The following is a 9555-nucleotide window of genomic DNA, read 5'->3' on the forward strand; positions in this document are numbered from 1 at the left end:
TCCAAAAATATTTTTCAAAAATCTTTTTCTTATTTTTATACCAAATTTTTGAAAATAACATAATCAATTAATGTTTTGATTTAAAAATTTGAAGTTTGTTACTTGCTTGTTAAGAAAGATTCAAATTTTAGGTTCTAGAATCATATCTTGTGATTTCTTGTGAATCAAGTCATTAATTGTGATTTTAAAAATCAAATCTTTTTTCAAAAACTAATTTCTATCATATCTTTTCAAAATATCTTTCCTAACCTCCTAACTTCTTATCTTTTCAAAATTTGTTTCAACTAACTAACTAACTTTTTGTTTGTTTCTTAACTTTTTCAAAACTACCTAACTAACTCTCTCTCTCTAATTTTCGAAAATATCTTCCCTCTTTTTCAAAAATTTCTTTTTAATTAACTAATTATTCTTATTTTTATTTTTAATTTTAAAAAAAATTTTCGAAAATTACTAACATTTTTCAAAAAAACCATTTTCGAAAATCACTAACTCTTTTTCAAAATAATTTTCGAAAATTATCCCTCCCCCATCTTATTCTATTTATTCATTCATATCCTAACATCTCATCTCACATCTCTGCCATCCTCACAGTTGTGTTTCTTCCATTATATTACATTCTTTGTCTCCCCCTCTTCTTCTACTCACACAGGGATCCCTATACTGTGGTATAAAGGATCTCTATTATTATTATTATTTTTCTGTGCCTTCTTCTTTGTCATATGAGCAGGAGCAAGGATAAAAACATTCTTGTGGAAGCAGATCCAGAACCTGAAAGGACTCTGAAGAGAAAATTAAGAGAAGCTAAATTACAACAATCCAGAGAAAACCTTTCAGAAATTTTCGAACAAGAAGAGGAAATGGCAGCCGAAAATAATAATAATGTAAGGAAGATGCTTGGTGACTTTACTACACCTAATTCCAATTTACATGGAAGAAGCATCTCCATTCCTGCCATTGGAGCAAACAACTTTGAGCTGAAACCTCAATTAGTTTCTCTGATGCAGCAGAACTGCAAGTTTCATGGACTTCCATCTGAAGATCCTTTTCAGTTCTTAACTGAATTCTTGCAGATATGTGATACTGTTAAGACTAATGGAGTAGATCCTGAAGTCTACAGGCTCATGCTTTTCCCTTTTGCTGTAAGAGACAGAGCTAGATTATGGTTGGATTCTCAACCCAAAGACAGCTTGAACTCTTGGGATAAGCTGGTCACGGCTTTCTTAGCCAAGTACTTTCCTCCTCAAAAGCTGAGCAAGCTTAGAGCTGATGTTCAAACCTTCAGACAGAAAGAAGGTGAATCCCTCTATGAAGCTTGGGAAAGATACAAACAGTTGACCAAAAAGTGTCCCTCTGACATGCTTTCAGAATGGACCATCCTGGATATATTCTATGATGGTTTATCTGAGCTATCAAAGATGTCACTGGACACTTCTGCAGGTGGATCCATTCACCTAAAGAAAATGCCTGCAGAAGCTCAAGAACTCATTGACATGGTTGCTAATAACCAGTTCATGTACACTTCTGAAAGAAATCCTGTGAGTAATGGGACGCCTATGAAGAAGGGAGTTCTTGAAGTTGATACTCTGAATGCCATATTGGTTCAGAATAAAATATTGACTCAGCAAGTCAATATGATCTCTCAGAGTCTGCATGGAATGCAAGCTGCATCCAACAGTACTCAAAAGGCATCTTCTGAAGAAGAAGCTTATGATCCTGAGAACCCTGCAATAGCAGAGGTAAATTACTTAGGTGAACCTTATGGAAACACCTATAACTCAACATGGAGAAATCATCCAAATTTCTCATGGAAGGATCAAAAGCCCCAACAAGGCTTTAATAATGGTGGAAGAAACAGGTTTAGCAATAGCAAGCCTTTTCCATCATCAACTCAGCAACAGACAGAGAACTCTGAACAAAATGCTTCTAATTTAGCAAATCTAGTCTCTGATCTATCTAAGGCCACTGTAAGTTTCATGAATGAAACAAGGTCTTCCATTAGAAATCTGGAAGCACAAGTGGGCCAGCTGAGTAAAAGGATCACTGAAATCCCTCCTAATACTCTCCCAAGCAATACAGAAGAGAACCCAAAAGGAGAGTGCAAGGCCATTGACATAAGCACCATGGCCGAACCTGTAAGGGAAGGAGAGGACATGAATCCCAAGGAGGAAGACCTCCTGGGACGTCCAGTGATCAATAAGGAGCTTCCCTCTGAGGAATCAAAGGACTCTGAGGCTCATCTAGAGACCATAGAGATTCCATTAAACCTCCTTATGCCCTTCATGAGCTCTGATGAGTATTCCTCTTCTGAAGAGAATGAGGATATTACTGAAGAGCAAACTGCCAAGTTTCTTGGTGCAATCATGAAGCTGAATGCCAAATTATTTGGCATTGATACTTGGGAAGTTGAACCTCCCTTGTTCATCAATGAACTAAGTGATCTGGATCAACTGACATTGCCTCAGAAGAGACAGGATCCTGGAAAGTTCATAATACCTTGTACCATAGGCACCATGATCTTTAAGGCTCTGTGTGACCTTGGTTCAGGAATAAACCTCATGCCCCTCTCTGTAATAGAGAAACTGGAAATCTATGGGGTGCAAGCTGCTAAAATCTCATTAGAGATGGCAGACAGTTCAAGAAAATAGGCTTATGGACAAGTAGAGGACGTGTTAGTAAAGGTTGAAGGCCTTTACATCCCTACTGATTTCATAGTCCTGGATACTGGAAAGGAAGAGGATGAATCCATCATCCTAGGAAGACCTTTCCTGGCCACAGCAAGAGCTGTGATTGATGTTGACAGAGGTGAAATAGTCCTTCAATGGAATGAGGACTCCCTTGTGTTTAAAACTCAAGAATCTCCCTCTGCAACCATGGAGAGGAAGCAGAAAAAGCTTCTCTCAAAGCAGAGTCAACCAGAGCCCCCACAGTCAAACTCTAAGTTTGGTGTTGGGAGGCTACAACCAAACTCTAAGTTTGGTGTTGAACTCCCATATCCAAATTCTAAGTTTGGTGTTCGAGAGTCTCAACAAAGCTCTGCACATCTGTGAGGCTCCATGAGAGCCCACTGTCAAGCTATTGACACTAAAGAAGCGCTTGTTGGGAGGCAACCCAATTTTTATTTATCTAACTATATTTTCCTTAGTTATATGTCTTTGTAGGTTCATGATCATGTGGAGTCACAAAATAAATATAAAAATTGAAAACGAAATCAAAAATAGCAGAAGAAAAATCACACCCTGGAGGAGCATCTGTCTGGCGTTCAGCGCCAGAACAGAGCATGGTGCTGGCGCTGAACGCCCAAAATGGGCAGCTTCTGGGCGCTGAACGCCAGAACAGGCATGGTTCTGGCGTTCAACGCCAGAAATGGCACACAAATGGGCGTTGAACGCCCAAAATGGCCACCAACCTGGCGCTGAACACCCAGAGTTGGGTACAAAGGCATTTTTACATGCCTAATGGGTGCAGGGATGTAAATCCTTGAACACCTCAGGATCTGTGGACCCCACAGGATCCCCACCTACCTCCACTCACTTCTTCTCACCACTCTCTTTCACACATCCATCCACTCTTCCCCATAAACCTACCTCATAAACTCCACCTACCTTCAAAATTCAAAACCAATTTCCCACCCAAACCCACCCATATGGCCGAAACCTTCCCCCCCTCCATTCTCTATATAAAGACCTCCATTCTTCATCAAATTCACACAACACACCCCTCTACACTCCTCTTGGCCGAAACCACATCTCCCTCTCCCTCTCCATATTTCTTCTTCTTCTTCTTCTTCTATTCTTTTGTTTATTGCTCGAGGGCGAGCAATATTCTAAGTTTGGTGTGGTAAAAGCATAAGCTTTTTGTTTTTTCATTACCATTGATGGCACCTAAGACCGGAGAATCCTCTAGAAAGGGGAAGGGGAAGATAAAAGCTTCCACCTCCGAGTCATGGGAGATGGAAAGGTTCATCTCCAAAGCCCATCAAGACCACTTCTATGATGTTGTGGCCAAGAAGAAGGTGATCCCTGAGGTCCCTTTCAAACTCAAAAGAAATGAGTATCCGGAGATCCGACATGAAATTCAAAGAAGAGGTTGGGAAGTTCTAACAAATCCCATCCAACAAGTCGGCATCTTAATGGTTCAAGAGTTCTATGCCAATGCATGGATCACCAAGAACCATGATCAAAGTTAGAACCCGGATCCAAAGAACTATGTTACAATGGTTCGGGGGAAATACTTAGATTTTAGTCCGGAGAATGTGAGGTTGGCGTTTAACTTGCCCATGATGCAAGGAGATGAACGCCCCTACACTAGAAGGGTCAACTTTAATCAAAGGTTGGACCAAGTCCTTATGGACATATGCGTGGAAGGAGCTCAATGGAAGATTGACTCCAAAGGCAAGCCGGTTCAACTAAGAAGATTGGACCTCAAGCCTGTAGCTAGAGGATGGTTGGAGTTCATTCAATGCTCAATCATTCCCACTAGCAACTGGTCTGAAGTTACTATAGACCGGGCCATCATGATCCATAGCATCATGATTGGAGAAGAGGTGGAAGTTCATGAGATTATACCTCAAGAACTCTACAAGGTGGCTGACAAGTCTTCCACTATGGCAAGGTTAGCCTTTCCTCACCTCATCTGCCACCTATGCAATTCGGCTGGGATTGACATAGAGGGAGATATCCTCATTAAAGAGGACAAGCCCATCACTAAGAAAAAGATGGAGCAAGCAAGAGAGCCCAGTCATGGAGCTCAAGAGGCGCAAGAAACTCATTTCCATGAGATCCCGGAGATGCCTCAAATGCACTTTCCTCCACAAAACTATTGGGAGCACATCAACACCTCCCTAGAAGAATTAAGTTCCAATATGGGACAACTAAGGGTGGAACATCAAGAGCACTCCATCATGCTTCATGAAATAAGAGAAGATCAAAAAGCAATGAGGGAGGAGCAACAAAGACAAGGAAGAGACATAGAAGAGATCAAGGACATCATTGGTTCCTCAAGGAGGAAACGCCACCATCACTAAGGTGGATTCATTCCTTGTTCTTATTTCTTCTGTTTTTCGTTTTCTATGTTATGCGCTTATCTATGTTTGTGTCTTCATTACATGATCATTGGTAGTAGTAACTTTGTCTTAAAGATATGAATGTCCTATAAATCTATCACCTCTCTTAAATGAAAAATGTTTTAATTCAAAAGAACAAGAAGTACATGAGTTTCGAATTTATCCTTGAACTTAGCTTAATTATATTGATGTGGTGACAATGCTTCTTGTTTTCTGAATGTATGCTTGAACAGTGCATATGTCTTTTGAAGTTGTTGTTTAAGAATGTTAAATATGTTGGCTCTTGAAAGAATGATGACTAGGAGACATGTTATTTGATAATCTGAAAAATCATAAAAATGATTCTTGAAGCAAGAAAAAGCAGCAAAGAACAAAGCTTGCAAAAAAAAATATAAAAAATTAGGCGAAAAAAAATAGAAAGAAAAAGAAAAAGCAAGCAAAAAGCCAATAACCCTTAAAACCAAAAGGCAAAGGCAAATAAAAAGGATCCCAAGGCTTTGAGCATCAGTGGATAGGAGGGCCTAAAGGAATAAAATCCTGGTCTAAGCGGCTAAACCAAGCTGTCCCTAGCCATGTGCTTGTGGCGTGTAGGTGTCAAGTGAAAACTTGAGACTGAGCGGTTAAAGTCAAGGTCCAAAGCAAAAAAAAGAGTGTGCTTAAGAACTCTGGACACCTCTAATTGGGGACTCTAGCAAAGCTGAGTCACAATCTAAAAGGGTTCACCCAATTATGTGTCTGTGGCATTTATGTATCCGGTGGTAATACTGGAAAACAAAGTGCTTAGGGCCACGGCCAAGACTCATAAAAAAGCTGTGTTCAAGAATCATCATACTGAACTAGGAGAGTCAATAACACTATTCGAAATCTGAAGTTCCTATAGATGCCAATCATTCTGAACCTCAATGGATAAAGTGAGATGCCAAAACTATCCAAGAGGCAAAAAGCTATAAGTCCCGCTCATTTGATTGGAGCTATGTTTCATTGATAGTTTGGAATTTATAGTATATTCTCTTCTTTTTATCCTATTTGATTTTCAGTTGCTTGGGGACAAGCAACAATTTAAGTTTGGTGTTGTGATGAGCGGATAATTTATACGCTTTTTGACATTATTTTTAGTATGTTTTTAGTAGAATCTAGTTACTTTTAGGGATGTTTTCATTAGTTTTTATGTTAAATTCACATTTCTGGACTTTACTATGAGTTTGTGTGTATTTCTGTGATTTCAGGTATTTTCTGGCTGAAATTGAGGGACTTGAGCAAAAATCTGATTCAGAGGTTGAAGAAGGACTGCTGATGCTGTTGGATTCTGACCTCCCTATACTCAAAGTGGCTTTTCTGGAGCTACAGAACTCGAAATGGTGCGCTTCCAATTGCGTTGGAAAGTAGACATCCAGGGCTTTCCAGAAATATATAATAGTCCATACTTTGGCCAAGAATATATGACGAAAACTGGCGTTCAACGCCAGCTTTCTACCCAAATCTGGCGTCCAGCGCCAGAAAAGGAGCCAAAACCAGAGTTGAACGCCCAAACTGGCACAAAAGTTGGCGTTCAACTCCAAGAAGGACCTCTACATGTGCAACACTCAGGCTCAACCCAAACACACACCAAGTGGGCCCATGAAGTGGATTTATACATCAATAACTTACTCATGTAAACCCTAGTAGCTAGTTTATTATAAATAGGACCTTTTACTATTGTATTAAGCATCTTTTGATCATCTTAGGATCTTGGGATCATCTTTGAACACATTGTTCTTAGACTTTAGGGGCTGGCCATCTCGGCCATGCCTGGACCTTTCACTTATGTATTTTCAACGGTAGAGTTTCTACACTCCATAGATTAAGGTGTGGAGCTCTGCTGTTCCTCAAAGATTAATGCAAAGTACTACTGTTTTCTATTCAATTCATCTTATTTCGCTTCTAAGATATCCATTCGCACCCAAAAACGTGATGAAGGTGATGATTATGTGTGACGCTCATCACCATTCTCCTTTATGAACGCGTGCCTGACAAACACTTACGTTCAACATGAAATAAGCTAGAATGAATATCTCTTAGATCTCTTAACCAGAATCTTCGTGGCGTAAGCTAGAATGATGGCGGCATTCAAGAGAATCCGGAAAGTCTAAACCTTGTCTGTGGTATTCCGAGTAGGATTCAATGATTGAATGACTGTGACGAGCTCCTAACTCGTGATTGCAGGGCGTTAGTGACAGACGCAAAAGGATAGTAAATCCTATTCCAGCATGACCGAGAACCGACAGATGAATAGCCGTGCCGTGACAGGGTGCATGAGCATATTATTCACTGAGAGGATAAGATGAAGCCATTGGCAAGGGTGATGCCTCCAGACGATTAGCCGTGCCGTGACAGGGCATTGGATCATTTTCCCGAGAGATGACCGAAAGTAGCCATTGACAGTGGTGATGTATCACATAAAGCCAGCCATGGAAAGGAGTGAGACTGATTGGATGAAGATAGCCGGAAAGTAGAGGTTCAGAGGAACGAAAAGCATCTCCATTCGCTTATCTGAAATTCCTACCAATGATTTACATAAGTATCTCTATCCCTATTTTATTATATAATATTCGAAAACACCATTATCACTTTATATCTGCCTGACTGAGATTTACATGGTGACCATAGCTTGCTTCATACCAACAATCTCCGTGGGATTCGACCCTTACTCACGTAAGGTATTACTTGGACGACCCAGTGCACTTGCTGGTCAGTTGTATCAAAGTTGTGACAAATTATGAATGTGTAATCACGATTACGCATACCAAGTTGCTCATGTGCCAGGAATAGTTTGAGCCTGGACATCACAATTTCGTGCACCACCCACCTCCACACATTATGAAACAACTGCAATAGGCCATTCATATTGAAAGTGTATGCCTCTTCTGCATTCAAGAGGCTGTCAAAGGTCAACAGTACTTTATACGCACCCATTTCTCTCACCTGGATCACATGGGGGAAGTTTCTCGTAACCGATTCCTTCAGTGCTCTAGAATCAATAGCCTTCGTTGTTCCCCCAACCAGGCTTCTCTGCAGCCAGACCAGATTTTCGCTCGCCACCTTTATTTTCACCTTCTTTGTCTACCCGTTGCCATGTGGATCTTTAACTATAGTATCATTTGTGACAGCCTTGTTGAGATTGTCCTTGTTTTTCTCAGTCACTCCTCCTTCTTCTGGCTTTGTCTATCCATAGCGTTTCGTGTGTTAGCTCGTGGAGAGATCCTCTTCGTATCTTTTATGTCGGACATTCTCCTATATTTAGTTTCTCCCACAAAGACAACTTTACCTCTCAATCTCATACGATTCACCTCTGTGATAGCCTTCAAAGCCCCTCCTTTTGTGGTGTATCGTATGAACGCAAAGATGTATAGGCCACAATTCTTTTTTTTTTCTCGATAAGTAGATGTCGTTTATACGTCCAGTCCAGTTAAACAATTCGAACAACTCTCTCCTCGATATGTCTGATGGGAGATTATCGACAAAAATTGAGGACTCGTTCTCCAAGCGTCGATACTCCTCTCGATTCCAAACCCTAGGATCCTTGACCTGACCTATCGTTCTACCCTTCCCTGTGTTTCCCACCCACACTCTCTCTCTTCCTCTCTCTCTCATCTCTCTTCAGTAAAGTATAATAGTTAGTTTTTTATTTTGTTCATGGTATCTCCTAATTCGACAAAACTAAAGACTAATCTGTCGCGGATCGGAATTTTATTTAAGGGTCTGTCGCTGCCTAATAAATTACTACATGCACAAGATAAAATTCAAACTCCCAACGAGTGAGCTGACCATTCGACCGGTGTTTAACATATTTAGATTATATATATTGATATTACATGTTTATTGTATTTGTTGAATTTTTAAGATAAAAAATTAGTTTTTTTATGAATTTCAAAGAAATCGGGTACCCAATTATCCAAACCGAACCAACCCGTTGTTAATCGATTTGGTTTGATTCGGGTATATGTACAAAAAAATGTAAATCCGAAGTAAATTACATTTTAATCGGTTTAGTTCTAACCTTGAATCCAAACCAAACCGACCCGTGCTCACCCTTAATAGCAGTGCTATTATATGAGTCTGTATTTACGCTGCATTTAAAAAGGTTTTTCGTAATAAAACAATGTGAGCCCGTAAAAATTTTGCACAAAAAAAAGTCATAAATGACAAGAAGTCTAACAAAAGAAACAAAAAAAATAAGCTTGCTAATTAATTCTAATAATGTTCATTAACAATCCCAACGTTTTACAAAGGGCCTGACTATTTTTTCATGAATCATGCTGCACTGTCTGTATCAAGAACAGTTTTTATCCCTTCAAAAACCAGATGTCATTTTGAGACTCATCTAACAAAAATCTACATGTATAGATATTTTCATATAATCTACACCCAAGAATTTGGCCAAAGCATTTTATGTTCAAATGCCCATTACCTAACAAATTCTATTCTTTCTGGGTCATATTAAAATAATACACAAT

General features: G+C 39.7%; 1 non-coding gene across 1 annotated transcript; it reads right to left on the bottom strand.

The window, feature by feature from the left end:
- Positions 1 to 1253: 1253 nt before the first annotated feature.
- Positions 1254 to 1361, bottom strand: LOC148580148 (small nucleolar RNA R71). Its single transcript, XR_015896689.1, has one exon. It is a non-coding gene; the product is annotated as a small nucleolar RNA R71 (small nucleolar RNA).
- Positions 1362 to 9555: the final 8194 nt, after the last annotated feature.

This window comes from Arachis ipaensis, chromosome B10, assembly GCF_059453495.1.
Source record: "Arachis ipaensis isolate K30076 ecotype BB chromosome B10, ASM5945349v1, whole genome shotgun sequence".
In the NCBI taxonomy this organism is placed as follows: domain Eukaryota; kingdom Viridiplantae; phylum Streptophyta; class Magnoliopsida; order Fabales; family Fabaceae; genus Arachis; species Arachis ipaensis.